Source organism: Pseudophryne corroboree, chromosome 9 (assembly GCF_028390025.1).
Source record: "Pseudophryne corroboree isolate aPseCor3 chromosome 9, aPseCor3.hap2, whole genome shotgun sequence".
NCBI classification, from domain to species: domain Eukaryota; kingdom Metazoa; phylum Chordata; class Amphibia; order Anura; family Myobatrachidae; genus Pseudophryne; species Pseudophryne corroboree.
The window spans coordinates 15063570-15079194 of record NC_086452.1 but is presented as its reverse complement, the minus strand read 5'-3'; positions in this window follow the sequence as shown (position 1 = coordinate 15079194).

The window sequence follows — 15625 nt, the reverse complement described above, 5'->3', positions numbered from 1 at the left end:
TTAGGGTCAGACAGGGAGGGCAGTTAGGGGTAGGCTGTGAGGGCAGTTCGGGTTAGACTGGGAGGGCAGTTACAGTTAGGCCGGTAGGGCAGTTAGGGTCAGACAGGGAGGGCAGTTAGGGTTAGGCCGGGAGGGCAGTTAGGGTTAGGCCGGGAGGGCAGTTAGGGTTAGGCTGGGAGGGCAGTTACAGTTAGGCCGGTAGGGCAGTTAGGGTTAGGCAGGAAAGGTAGTTAGGGTTAGGCCGGTAGGGCAGTTAGGGTTAGGCTGTGAGGGCAGTTCGGGTTAGACTGGGAGGGCAGTTAGGGTTAGACAGGGAAGGCAGTTAGGGTTAGGCCAGTAGGGCAGTTTGGGTTAGGCCGGGAGGGCAGTTAGGGTTAGGCCGGGAGGGCAGTTAGGGTTAGGCCGGGAGGGCAGTTAGGGTTAGGCCGGGAGGGCAGTTAGGGTTATGCTGGGAGGGCAGTTAGGGTTAGGCAGGGAAGGGCAGTTAGGGTTAGGCAGGGAGGGCAGTTAGGGTTAGGCTGGGAGGGCAGTTAGGGTTAGGCTGGGAGGGCAGTTAGAGTTAGGCAGGGAAGGGCAGTTAGGGTTAGGCCAGTAGGGCAGTTAGGGTTAGGCTGGGAGGGCAGTTAGGGTTAGGCTGGGAGGGCAGTAAGGGGTAGGCTAGGAGGGCAGTTAGGGTTAGGCAGCTGAAGGGGATGGTTACGGCTGTGGGAAGGTTGGGTTAATGTTACAATACTCACCAAAATGCGTCTGGCTTTTGAACATGAGGTTACCGCTGCCGGGAATGTGACCATCAGGAGTTCTTACCCAAACCTCTGATACATTCCAGGAGAGTAGGTAAGTAGGAGTTATAGGGACACTCACTTTAATGAGGGGAGCGGTTCCTCCTGAGCCATTTACCTCACCGCACGTCCCTGGATAATAGGACATTGGACTTTAAGGTGACAGTCTGACTTTCTACTGAGAATAAACATATAACTTGCTGAGCGTTGGGCAGGACGTCCAGCAGCCCTAGTGCACAGGCGTTCTGTGCTGTAGGGATGGCCATCAACCATCAATGATTTGAAATCATCGATGGTCTGTGACCGATGGTGAATACTTTTTCCATCGATGGGGGAGACCCAGATGGTTTCCCACCATTGATGGTAGAGAACTACCAAATTTTTTTTTTAACTCCAAGTGTCAGGACAGATCGCTTAGCTCCGCCCCTGACACCCACAATGCCCCACCACTAGGCTCTGAGTGGCCCGCAGTTCATTCAATACTAATGCAGCGGTGAACATCGGCGGGTAAAACCATAGATGGATCAATTACAGATTGTTTAAAACCAACAAAGTTATCCATCCATGGAACCATCGATGGTGACCATCAATGGATAACCCACCCAACAAGTGCGCTTCCTCAATGAGTCCCTCTGCGTAGTATAAATTGCCTTTAATATTACTACAAATGTATGTTGCAGAGTTTTCACAAAACTTCAGACATGTCATCAGATTCGATGCATCGGTGTTCAGCCGCTCTACGTGTCATCAGATTCGATGCATCGGCGTTCAGTCGCTCTACGTGTCATCAGATTCGATGCATCGGCGTTCAGTCGCTCTACATGCAAACAAAATCCTCATTGTAATTGCACAAAGCACAGCGTAACAATGACTGAGCGGCTGAATGGAATTAGCAGGGTCGTCTGCTGCGGAGGCTTCATAAACGGGAATGCTAAAACAGAAGCCGATGTATTTTGATGTTTAATAGAGAGTTTTCGTCTATTGATGTGATTCAAGTCGAGTGATTGTTCAGCTTATAATTAAGATTTAATTGTAACTGTTGGTTTATACAATTTACCCAGGCTTCCTCTAAGTAACATGTAATTTAACAAACAGATGATTTAAATATACATTGCATTAGCAGAAGGGTCTGAGAGTTCTCCGGCTCCGCCGTCGGCTGCGAGCGGCCCCACAACACAAACAAACCGAATAACATTGGGAGAGATTATACAAGATATGGAAACCCCTAGCCTGGCACCTGCCAACCTGTCACATTACCAAGCAGCCATTGTCTAAGCCCATAACAAACATATCTGCAATATGTACTGATTCTGCCCTCAGGGTGTTCTGGGGGTAAGTGATGGTGTTTACTGCAGATGAACAGGCTGCAAACTGCAGACATTGCACATACGCTGTAAGCTGCGACCTGACTTTTTAATTGGGCTGCTTTTGGATTTGCAGCTATGGGTACAACACAAGATACAATTCAGTGTTCCGTCCCAGGGGACGAGACCCGGCCATTGTTAATTTTCTGGTAGGCGTTATTCAACTTTTACAGAAACGTAGCCAGCAGTGTACAGCGGATCTTTAGTGACGGCGAGTACAATCATAACATTATGAAGAGGTCACTTTCTAACGAAAGATCGGCCTGTCCGGCAAAAGGAAAACGCAGCACAGGGTACACCGGTTTGCAGCGAGGATATTTTTGTTTATAACTGAATTAAATGATGGAAGTAAATTGTAGAGGGAATAAATACACTGTGATACTTTTACATGACCCCCCCTTCACTGGCTGCCGCCTCCTGGAGGAAGAAACCCAAAGGTCGGCAAGTTGCAGGTCCATAACTACGGTGGTGAGACGTGCCACCGCACAGGGCAACTCGCAAGGCAGGGGCGTGGTCAGCAGCACCTGTCAGTTTTTAGTTTTAATCAATCTCACTTGCAACTTCCTCCTCTTTAGTCCCCGGCATCACCTGGGCACGTCCTTTGGCGGGCTCCGGCTCTCTGCGTGGATGGCGCAGGAGTGGGAAGCAGAGAATATCGATATTGCATTAACATTTTGTAGAAAACAGGTAGATTTTACAAAGACACAATTGTTGTCAGAGTGTATCCTTACGCTGCAAACCTGTATGCATCTAGCAGGATGAAAGCACGCGGCATTACTTCACACTGGGCCTGATAACCAGGCAGAAGCGCATGCAGCAGCGTCTGTTTGGCGGTCGCCCGTATGCAAGTTTATGCGCTCTAAACTCCTTCCCGGGTGTACATCCGTTTGCCCGAATTGGCTAACCATAGACCAACCCTGTTTCTAATACCGTTTGTCTTAATCGAAAATAGCGCCTTTGTGTCAGCAGTCTGTAATACATGCGCTGTGGGGGGTTTAGTATGAAATACCTACAATCTAAATCCCGACAAGGTCAAAATACCGACATTTAAAATATTGACAAGGTAAAAAAAAAAAAACATTTAAAATTTCAACAGGTCAAAAAGTCGACACAAGTTTTTAATTGTTTTTTCTCTAACGTCCTAGTGGATGCTGGGAACTCCGTAAGGACCATGGGGAATAGCGGGCTCCGAAGGAGGCTGGGCACTCTAGAAAGATTTAGGACTACCTGGTGTGCACTGGCTCCTCCCACTATGACCCTCCTCCAAGCCTCAGTTAGATTTTGTGCCCGGCCGAGGTTGGATGCACACTAGGGGCTCTCCTGAGCCCTTAGAAAGAAAGTATAATTTTAGTTTTTTGTTTTTTTATTTTCAGTGAGACCTGCTGGCAACAGGCTCACTGCAGCGAGGGACTAAGGGGAGAAGAAGCGAACTCGCCTGCTTGCAGCCGGATTGGGCTTCTTAGGCTACTGGACACCATTAGCTCCAGAGGGATCGACCGCAGGCCCAGTCCTTGGTGTTCGGTCCCGGAGCCGCGCCGTCGTCCCCCTTACAGAGCCAGAAGCAAGAAGAGGTCCGGAAAATCGGCGGCAGAAGACATCAGTCTTCACCAAGGTAGCGCACAGCACTGCAGCTGTGCGCCATTGCTCCTCATGCACACTTCACACTCCGGTCACTGAGGGTGCAGGGCGCTGGGGGGGGCGCCCTGAGCTGCAATAAAAACACCTTGGCTGGCAAAAAGACCACAATATATAGCCCTAGAGGCTATATATGTGGTAAATTCCCCTGCCAGAATCCAGAAAAAAGCGGGAGAATAGGCCGCGGAAAAGGGGCGGAGCTATCTCCCTCAGACACACTAACGCCATTTCTCCTTCACAGATCCGCTGGAAGGAAGCTCCCTGGCTCTCCCCTGCAGTCTACACTTCAGAACAGGGTAAAAACAGAGAGGGGGGGCACTAAATTTGGGCGCAATACATATATAATATAAAAAGCAGCTATAGGGGACATAACTTAGTTAGTCCCTGCATTATATAGCGCTCTGGTGTGTGCTGGCATACTCTCACTCTGTCCCCCCAAAGGGCTTTTTGTGGGTCCTGTCCTCATTCGGAGCATTCCTTGTGTGTGTGCGGTGTGTCGGTACGGCTGTGTCGACATGTTTGATGAGGATAATGATGTGGAGGCGGAGCAGATGCCTTTAGAAGGGATGTCACCCCCTGCGGGGCAGACACCTGAGTGGATGGGCTTATGGAAAGTAATGAGTGCACGTATAGACTCCTTATATAAGAAAATCGACGACATGCCAAATGTGGGACAGCCGACTTCTCAGCTCGTGCCTGCCCAGGCGTCGCATGGGTCGTCAGGAGCTCTAAAACGCCCGCTACCTCAAGCAGACCCAGATGTCGACACTGACAATGCTAAATTCCTTTGTCGTATAATCAACCCTTACGAAGCTAAGAACACTGTACGCTGTTTACTTAAGAAATACCGTAATGGTACGCTATTTGCGTAACGATCGCTCAGCCGTAGGCGAGACGCTCAAGCGTCACATTCGCTCACGGCCCAGCGATCACAGGACACGTTATTGGTTATGTCTAGGGGAAAGATTCGCTATGGCGTAGCATACACTCGAGACCACGAGGAGGTCACCAGCGATGCAGACGCTCACAACACTATACCTTGATATTAAACCTTATACCGACGAAACACACAGAATACCTTTAATGTGAGTACAGGGTGTAAATGCAACTTTGTGTAGCCTGACTACCTACAAAGCTGTTTGAGCGTCACCGACGCTCAAGTGAACACTTAACACTATAGTAAATACACAGATACTGTTTTAGGGTTCCGAAGCCTATTATCTGTATTATATCTAGTATACTTGTAAAAGAGTAACACAGTACAAATGATACACTACAATATAACAAAGCCTTCCTAACCTAACACCTAACTAAGGGATAAACTACAATATTATCCTGGCCTAACACAATACAATACAATACTATAAAGTTTAGTCTAGGGGAGTTACGAGAGAAAAGAGAAAATAGAGAGAGAGAAATAGACACAGAGGGAGAGAGAGGAATTGGCTCACAGAAAGACAATGATTACGGAGAGAACTTACGCACAAAGGGTATGATCGCCTGCGCCTCGATATCCAGCTCCCGATTATCAGCAGATAACCGTTGATGAGAGAGTGAGAGCTGGATGTGGTCGGGCTGCCTATTTATGCCCCACACACAATGCAATCTCCTGGTCCTACAATCCTTCAGTTTATTGGACACAGGAATTCGGCCCTGTACTGTAACCAAAGGTCATAGGTTGATTCATACAGGTGGGCTGTGCTGAGTTTAAACGGCTCAGGTGGGTGGGAAACTGGGTTTCCCGCCGCATACCTGAGTATGGGTAAATAATAGAAATGGACATAAACTTCTTATGTTCATAACTATTCGCACGAGCGATTAATACGCTCCAAACCAACACCGGAATATTGCTAATTAAATACTCTTCCGATGGGTACCAAATACTACTGTATGACTCCTGTTAGACCCTTCGTACAATACAAAGAGGGATTCCTCCGCTCAGGGACATTCTATCTAAACCAAACTTACAGAAACTATTGAGGGGAACATGATCTATAAACGACATTAATTGTGAACTTTTGTAACGAATGAGTCGCACGCTACGATTACATAAACTCTACCGTAAATGCGCATACTGCGCGTGCGAGTGCACGCTATTGCGGGTATGCGCTTCCACGGGAGAGCGTACGCATGCGCAGCACGGACCAGTGTGCGGTGCAAATATGGCAGTGTGCATTGAGACATTTTTCTGACTTCGACAGTCCACCCTTTGGCAGTCAATAATAACTGCCACAAAATATTTAAGGAGAAAAATGTAAGTCAGGGGTTAATTGATTTCCATGGTGGGGAAAGGAGGAAGAATGGAGTAGGTGTGAAGAGAGTATGACCTAGTGAGAAAGCAGGAGCATGTGTGTATGAGTCCATGTTTGGGGGGGGTCATGTATCATCGTGCCGTACGTGTGGTAAATCAAGCTTCGAGGTATTGCGAAGTATACATTTGAATTCCTTCTTATCCTGTGGTACAGGTCTGTGGATGGGCTGTCAAACTCTACCGAGCTCATTTCGGCTGTGGTTGTAACACAATGGGGATGCACATTTTAGTTGATGATACATGAATTGGGGGGGTATGTGGTTGCTGCTATCTGTGCCTGTATTCCCTATCGACTATGTGTGTTATTACCTGAGGGTTGCAGAGATGAAGATAAAGAACACTTACGAAAAATGCAATGATATTCTATGTCAGGTTAATGTACGTTCGTCGATTGAGGTCTTGATTGGTGTCGTTTGATTGCAGTCTTCTTCTTTGTGCTTTTGCTCATAAATCGTGAGTAAAGCAAACAACGTCCATGGATTTACAAAAAAATGTTGGGCTAGCGTGATTTTAAAGTTCCTAGGGAAACTGGGGTACCCATGGCATTGTCCATAAAATCTTGTATATCAGGTCGTCTGCTCTTCTTCTTTCCATCTTTCCGTTGTCGGCCCCTTGGCTCATCAGGTCCTTCGTCTACGTGGGTCTTTGTACCTCGGAGGAAAACATAGAAATGGGTGAAAGACGGACCGTATACTCATTACATCATTACGTCATGGTTTCTAGCATTGGGTCATAAATCAAATCCAGGTTAATTACAGTTTCCTCACTCCTCAAGCTCATCACTTTCGTACTTTGTTTACACCTCATCAAAGCCTGCCCGCATCTAAATATCAATCCAATAGATATAACGACACCTAAGATACACAGGAGAAACTTTCCAACATCCATTATGACTCCTTGAGCCCACTCTCCCAAACCGGAGAACCAATTTCGCGGGTTCAACCATGACACCCAACCAGTCAGCTCATTACCTACAGCAGCAAGGGTGAGATTGTGTTTCCGACGAAATTCCCACTTTAATTGCAGAATATCATCCATCTTTTGGTCTATGACCTCTACCGGATCCTCGGTACTATTTGTGATGTACGTGCAACACTTTATGCCGTACTGTGTTGCCAATGTAACACAATATCCGCCTGTTACTGCTGTAAGGTAATTAAGAACCATCCTATGCTGAACTAGTTCTGTTTTGTAAGCTTGAAGTTCTCTTCCAGTGTATCTAAACGTGTCATCATACATTTCAGTGATATTATCTAACAAATTGGCGAGTGCGGAAATGTATTTATAATTCATCACTCCTCGAGCGGTACGAGTGAAATCTAACGCTACCAGAACCTGAATCCCGGTGGATTCATGGATAAGATCAGAGGCCGGATGCTCTAACCTTTCTGACAGTTGTCTTTTAACAAGGTGCTCGTAGTGAGTGTGAGTATAAGGAGCTTGGGCACCACGGTGTATGTCCTTCATTTTGTCATGTGTTACAGTCATCACTTCAGGCAATACTTTTCCAATATAACACAATCCTTCAGAGTTTGGGGCAAGCCACTTGTACGCCTTTCTCCCGCATATGAAATATGCATCATCGGGGAGAACATAAGGGACGGAGAAGGACATGACCATGTTACAAACCTTCCAGGTGAAATCTCCTGACCCTAATTCTTCCATCTGCCTAATGCACGTATCGGTCTGTACGATATGTGCACAGTATCCTGGTGATACCTCTCCAACTCTAGTAATCCTATTTCCTAAGGTATATCGATACCGAAAAGATTTTCCTCTACTGGCTATGTGGCGTACGAGCTCTGTATCTGTAGGCATTCTATCTGCTCTGTGTGAAAAGGTCATGGAAAGGTTGCTCCATGACACTTCCCAATTTCCCGGTTTTCTGGGATTGGAGATGTTAAAACATAAGAGGGACCTATCCACATGGTATTGGTGGAGCTTCAAACTAGGAGGGCTGGAGATGTTAAACCTCCGGTCCACCGGTCTCCCACCACTTAGCTCAAGTACTTCCCCTAACGTTAAAGGAAATGGTACTAGCCCTGATTTGCTGTGACCCTGAGGTACTTGAGAGCATACCCAACAATCTGTTTGGTTCAACACGTTACCCACTAGAGAGTGATAGTCACTCAATGGATGCCGGTCCATATGGATATTAAAACTAGATTGGCATTGCTTTATGCATCCATCTTCAACCAGATTACCACAGAGCCTACAGATACAATTTTCCTCAGCTAACAATCCATCACAATTTCTTCTATCGGATCGTTTTCTGATACTCGCCTTTGCTTGTTGGATTGGTTGATCTTGGAAAACTACGCCTCCATCATCATAATCGGAACCCATTCCAGAACCTCTCTCGACCTCTATGGTACTCTCGCCGGAACAGACTGCTCTGGTCAACATCATGGTTAACATCAAAATCCGGATCACAGTCTCTTTGGGCAAGTCCATCTCTGAGGAGGAAATGGAGAAGAATGAGAAAGGGGAAAAAGAAATATCAAGGGAGAAGGGATGGGAAGTGGAGAAAAACAATAAAAGGGAGAAGGGAGTCGACAACTGCTTTCGATCTTCAAGGCTCAGGTGCCGCCTCAGTCCTCCTGGAACAGACACTCCAGTGATACAACCTCTACCGTCTGTTCCTTATCACGGGACTTCTCTGGGTCAGCAACCTTCTTGCAGTGGGATGAATGGACCCAAGTCTCTCTCTCAGCAACCTTCAATGCTGTGGTGCTAGTCAATAAGACCTGGTATGGTCCTTCCCATCTATCAATAAGACAACCTGAGCGTAGAAAATTTCGTATCATTACATAATCCCCAGGTTCAATGTCATGACAATTACTATCTGGTAAATCAGGAATCACCAACTTCAGATTATCATTTTGACTCCTCAACTGCTTACTCATGTTAATCAAGTACTTTACAGTTACTTCATTGTTACATTTCAAATCATCCTGAGGGTTAATCATGACATGCGGTTGTCGACCAAACAGAATTTCAAAAGGAGACAGATTAAGAGGGGACCTGGGAGTGGTTCTGATGCTATACAAAACAATGGGTAAAGCTTCTGGCCACGTCAATCCTGTCTCTGCCATTACTTTACTCAATTTATTTTTAATAGTGCTGTTCACTCTTTCGACCTTCGCACTCGCCTGTGGACGGTACGGAGTGTGCAGCTTGCTATCAATTCCCATCAACTTACACATTCCTTGAAAGACATCACCTGTAAAATGGGTACCCCTATCACTTTCAATTATTCTAGGGATACCATATCTACATACAAATTCCTGCACAATTTTCTTAGCTGTAAACATGGCGGTATTTGTAGCTGCTGGAAAAGCTTCGACCCAATTCGAGAAAACATCTATACAGACAAGTACATACTTTAAGTTTCTACATGGGGGCAATTGGATGAAGTCAATTTGTATTACTTGGAAAGGGCCGCCGGCAGGTGGGATATGGGAGGGTTCTGTAGGTATTGCCTTTCCAATATTCTTTCTCAGACAGGTAAGGCATGACATTGCTCTTTTACCAGCATGAGAGGAGAATCCTGGGGCGCACCAGTATGCTCTTACCAATTTGCACATCCCCTCCTTGCCTAGATGAGTCAGCCCGTGAGCTGCTTCAGCCAGACATGGAAGGTATGCCCTGGGGGCCACTGGTTTACCATGTCCATCCGTCCAGAGCCCTGAGGGCTCCTGGCCATATCCCTTTGCCTTCCAGACTGCTCTCTCTTGAGTGGAACACAAATTCTGCATCTCACACAACTTCTGTGTGTTGATGGTATTAAATACCATCAACTGTGTGGTGTCTGTCCGTATGGGGGTAGCAGCTGCAAGCTTTGCAGCTTCGTCTGCTCGGCTGTTACCAAGGGATACTGGGTCTTGGCTATACGTATGTGCTTTACATTTGATAACAGCCACTCTGTCGGGTTCCTGTATCGCTGTTAGAAGCCTTTTTATATACGCTGCATGCGCTATCGGTGTGCCAGCTGCCGTCATGAAATTTCTGAGCCGCCATAGGGCTCCGAAATCATGGACTACCCCGAACGCGTATCTAGAATCGGTGTAGATATTGGCAGACTTACCCTTAGCCAATTCACATGCTCTGGTTAGGGCGACCAGTTCAGCAACCTGGGCTGAGTGAGGTGGGCCTAGCGGTTCCGCTTCTATGGTGTCTTGGTCATCTACGACTGCGTATCCAGTACACAAGTCTCCCGAGTCTGACTGTCTGTGACAACTACCGTCCGTGTAGAACGTGAGTTCTGCATCTTCTAGTGGATTGTCACTGATGTCAGGCCTTGCGGTAAAATTTTGGGTCAAATATTCCATACAATCATGTGCATCCTCCTTTGTATAAAATCCTCCTTCCCCATCACTCTCACCTCCCACCCTTTGTGCCTGTCCAGGCACACCTGGGAGAAATGTTGCAGGGTTTAATGCGCTGCATCTCCTTATGGTGATGTTTACTGGGGCCATTAATGCCAATTCCCATCTCGTAAACCTTGCTGATGAGACATGTCTGGTTTGGGCAGAATTTAATAAGGCAGATACTGCATGTGGTGTATGGATTGTGAGGTTGTGGCCTAGCACGACATCTTCGCTTTTCGTCACTAGCAATGCTATTGCCGCAACGCTACGCAAGCATGTGGGGAGGGACCGCGCTACCGTATCTAGCTGAGCGCTGTAGTATGCAACTGGCCTGCTGGCGTCACCGTGTTTTTGTGTTAGTACACCTGCTGCGCACCCAGCACTTTCTGTTCCGTATAGTTCAAAGGGTTTCCCATAGTCTGGCATACCTAGTGCAGGTGCCTGTGTTAGACACTGTTTGAGTCTCTCAAATGCCGTTTCAGATTCGTCTGTATGCGAAATCCGATCAGGTTTGTTTGAGGAGACCATTTCCTGCAGAGGTAGTGCCAATATGGAAAACCCTGGGATCCAATTACGGCAATACCCACACATTCCTAAAAACGTTCTGATCTGTTGCTGGGTTTGTGGTAGTGTCATGTCTCTAATGGCTTGGATTCTATCAGCGGTCAGGTGTCTCAGTCCTTGTGTTAGACAGTGTCCCAAATATTTTACCTTAGCTTGGCATAATTGCAACTTGTCTTTGGAGACCTTGTGACCTGTGTCTGAAAGGTGAAACAGGAGCTGTTTCGTATCTTTCAGGGATGCCTCCAATGAATCAGAACACAGTAGTAGATCATCCACATACTGTATCAACACTGATCCACTTTCCGGTTGGAAAGACTGTAAACAATCATGCAAAGCCTGAGAAAATATACTTGGACTATCTATGAAACCTTGGGGTAATCGAGTCCACGTGTATTGGACTCCTCTGTATGTGAATGCAAACAAATATTGACTGTCAGGGTGCAGAGGTACCGAAAAGAAAGCGGAGCAGAGGTCAATAACAGTGAAAAATTTGGCAGTGGGAGGAATTTGCATTAGGATGACAGCTGGATTAGGCACTACGGGGAACTGACTCTCGACTATTTTGTTAATCCCCCTTAGATCCTGCACTAGCCTGTAACCCCTCCCCCCACTCTTTTTAACAGGGAAGATGGGACTATTTGCTGTGCTGGACGTTCTTACTAGAATGCCCTGTTGTAGCAAGCGCTCTATTACGGGAAAAACTCCTAACTCCACCTCTGGCTTCAGAGGATACTGTGGGATTTTTGGAGCTATCCTACCATCTTTTACTTGCACTACTACTGGAGCTACGTTTGCCATTAATCCAGTGTCTTGTCCATCTTTTGTCCAAAGTGAATCTGGTATCTGAGATGTCATCTCTTCTACCTGGGATGGGTTCCTATTTGTCATAATGGTGTGTGACATTAATTTTGATGGGGAGTCTAACATATCTCGTACTTCTTGAGCGTGATTCTCAGGTATGTCCAAGAATACACCTTCAGGAGTACAATAAATGACGCAACCCATTTTGCATAGTAAGTCTCTTCCCAGGAGATTGGTCGGTGCCGATACAGCCAGCAAAAAGGAATGCTTGGTGTGCAGAGGCCCTATTGTAATCTCGGCTGGTTTGCTAACAGGGTAGTGCTGGACTACTCCTGTTACTCCTATGGCTGGAACTGTCCTACCAGTGGTTCTCATGCCCACTGTCGAATTTATCACTGACTTGGCCGCCCCTGTGTCTACAAGAAAATTTAAAGTTTTACCAGCTACATTGATTGCAATCTCTGGTTCGCTTCCAAGACTGGCAATCAATTTAACTGGTTGCAGATTACAGGTATGGCCACACCCCTATTGGGTATGGTGACCTCCCTGAATCCCAGTGGCAGCAACTACTTGTGGGGGAGTTAGCTGGGAACTACCAGAGGCGTGCCAATCTCTGTTCGGGGGGTATCTTTTTGTTTCCCCTGTATGTGGCTCAAAACTCCGCCTCTGTGGACCCTGCTCCCAATGTCGTGTGTGGTGTTGTTGTCTGGGGGGTTGAAAAGATCTTTGTACATTCTTTGATCTACATTCTCGTGCAAAATGTCCTGGTCTGTTACAAGAAAAACATGTTATTCCACTTGCCTTACCCACAGGATTCGGTGGTACATACGCAGGCTGCCTTGTGGTCAGCGCCTGTATACTTACGGACATCAACTTATCACTTTGCGACTCCCTGTGCCTAGTGATGTTTTTGTCGTGATCAACAGCAGCCTCTCTCAAAGTGGACACTGACAGACCTCGCCAGCATGGCTGCGTGGTCTGTACCCTAGCCTTTAATGTTTCTTTCAAACCATCCATCAGTACAGATACTGCTACTTCTCGATGGTTTGGGTTGGTCTTTATGTCTTCTATACCAGTGTATTTTGCCATTTCTGATAATGCCCGGTGGAAATATTCTGCTGCCGTTTCAGACTCCTTTTGTTTAATGGAGAATAGTTTATTCCATTTAGCAACGGCTGGGAAATATTCTTTTAGCTGCAAATTTATCCTTTTTACATTATCCTGGTCGTACACATCTGTAAGTGGTACCTCTTTGTCTAGTCCACAATCAGCCAAGAATTTAACTGGGTCGACACTGGGGGGTAAGCAAGCTCTTAGCACTACCTGCCAATCCTTATTATTGGGCTCTAAAGTGTTTCCTAGATCCCTGATATATTTTTGGCTTGCCACTAAATCCTTTCTGGGGTCTGGGAATTCAGACACTATGGTCCTTAATTCCATTCTAGTGAACGGGCAATACATGGCGATGTTCCTGATGGGTGTGACTCCTGATGCATCTGTTTTCCCATTGGGAACTACTATCACCTTAACTGGATTAACTCTTATAACTTCACTCTGTGTAGATTCTACAGCTTGGGGTGTAAGTGTTTCAGTGTAATGCATGGTGCCGTACTTACCTGATGACACGACCTCACCTATCCCTCCGCTAGGGGCCTTCACTAATCTCGTGGCTGTTGATGTGCCTACTGTAGTCTCTGAAATGGTGGCTGCAAGAGAGAGAGCTGAAATTGTTGATGGATCGTCTTCTTGATCACACTCCTGGGGAAGGTTCAAAACAGGGTACAACTTGCACGGGTTAATACTTGCATGGGTTATTTGGTTAACATCATTAACATTAACATGGTTACTAAGAGTTTTAGTTTTACAACCCAGTGCGTCTTTCTCCGTAATCAACTTCTCTCCTGATATATATGGTGGAGGAGGAGCTGTGGCTATCAGTTTCCTTACTGCCCCAGATCCTGCCGCCAGAGCCAAACCTCTCTGTATCTCACCTTCCTGGTGCCACAACTGTAAATAATCATAATGCTGAATTCGTCTCTTTGTTGGTTTTACGAGACATATCCTCCTCCTTAAATTTTGTAACACTTCCGGGCTGAAACTACCTATTCTTGGGAATTTGTCCCTGTCTTGTACAGTCATTCGTTCCCATTCATCACATAAAACCTCTGTGTGACTACCGTATTTTTCACACATAATGTATCTTGCCGACCCAACTGGTCGGTTCTCCGAATCAACCTGAACCTGGGTTGATCGCCCCCTACCTGAGCAACTGGCCCCCATCGTCTGTAGGTGTTGCTTAGTCCTCCTTGGATTTTCTGTATCAAGGTTTTCAGCAAGCCTTTACAGACAACCAAATTACTCCACAGTAGGCCGGCGGTGGCGGTTTACCGAGTACCCCACTCACTCGCCCACCTCGACCAATACGACCTGATCACACCGATATGGTGCTGGCGTACTCGATACAGGGCCCCTATGGAACCTTCAGTTTACTGGAACATATGAGGGATACCCGCAGGACACTTACTCTTTCCAGTAAACGTTGGGGTTGTTAGATAGTTCCTGAGTGACCAGCGAACTTCCCTTCCAAAAATAAAAAATTACACAAATCACGTCAGAATGTACAAATAGCGTTTATGACCTTTGTACACAAATAGTACCGGTCAGGTTTACTAATGCACACAATTACGTGCGGTACAATCGTTCAGCACATAAGCAACTAATCTTATGTGCGGAGCGACCAGTGGAATCGAAAATTTCGGCTGCGAATTCCTTCAGCCAGAGCTTAATGGCCTATATGGGTTCTGCACCAACACCCCAGGCGTTGTGCCACTGGACTTTTATAGCGGACCTTTTTACCTTATGACCTCCTGGTCTTGTTACCTTATGACCTCCTGGTCTTGTTACACCTTATGGTCCGCTATACTCTAATGCTCAAATATTTATTTAACTAGAGATGCCTCCCTAGCCACCGTATATGTCACTTACACGTATGTTCCTTGACGAGTACTCGGCTTTCCTTTTGGTTCCCCCTTTAAAATTGTATAAACACACTCACTCAACACATGTACACTTTTGTTTCTACCTCTATTTCTGCGCAGAAATTTGTCTTCAGCCCAAGTGTGTTACTAATTAGGAGCAGGATCTGTTAAACTAAATTTCGGGTTTTCCAAAAATTGATTTGCGTTATTTACCGCGTCACGTTATCTACCGCTGTGCGTTACTTATCGCCTTTGCGCTAATTATCGCTTTGCGCTAAAATCCACTTTATCACAACTTGAGCTACGTGGACGTAACCAGACGCTACGTTGCGTAATGTACGCTGCGTGCGTCTGCCTTTCGGATTGCGTACGCTAGTCTTTGTTAGCGACACGTGTACGCAATGCAGAGGATCCACCGTAACACAATATTTATCAATGTAGATGATCCCTGATCATCCACCGCAATCCACACTGCACACTGCCTGCCTCGTCTCTAAGACAAAACCGTGTTCTATACTTTAATTATTACTTTTACTATTAAATAACAGCAAATCTCTTTTTGCACTTTCTATCAACTATAAAATTGGCAAACAGGAATAGTGATATACGAAAAATGAAATATACAAGTGGAAAGAAATGCAGGTATATGCGTGCGTACGCAAGACAAAAGAAAAATAAACAGTTTTAAAAGACACAAGCGTTTTGTTCTTACTTCCGGTTACCGGGTTCCTTCAGCACTCTTTACCTAAGCGAAGCAGACGCTTATCCCGTCAGCAACTGTGAGACAACCTCCCACCCTTTTGCTGGGGGATAAAGTCTGCTG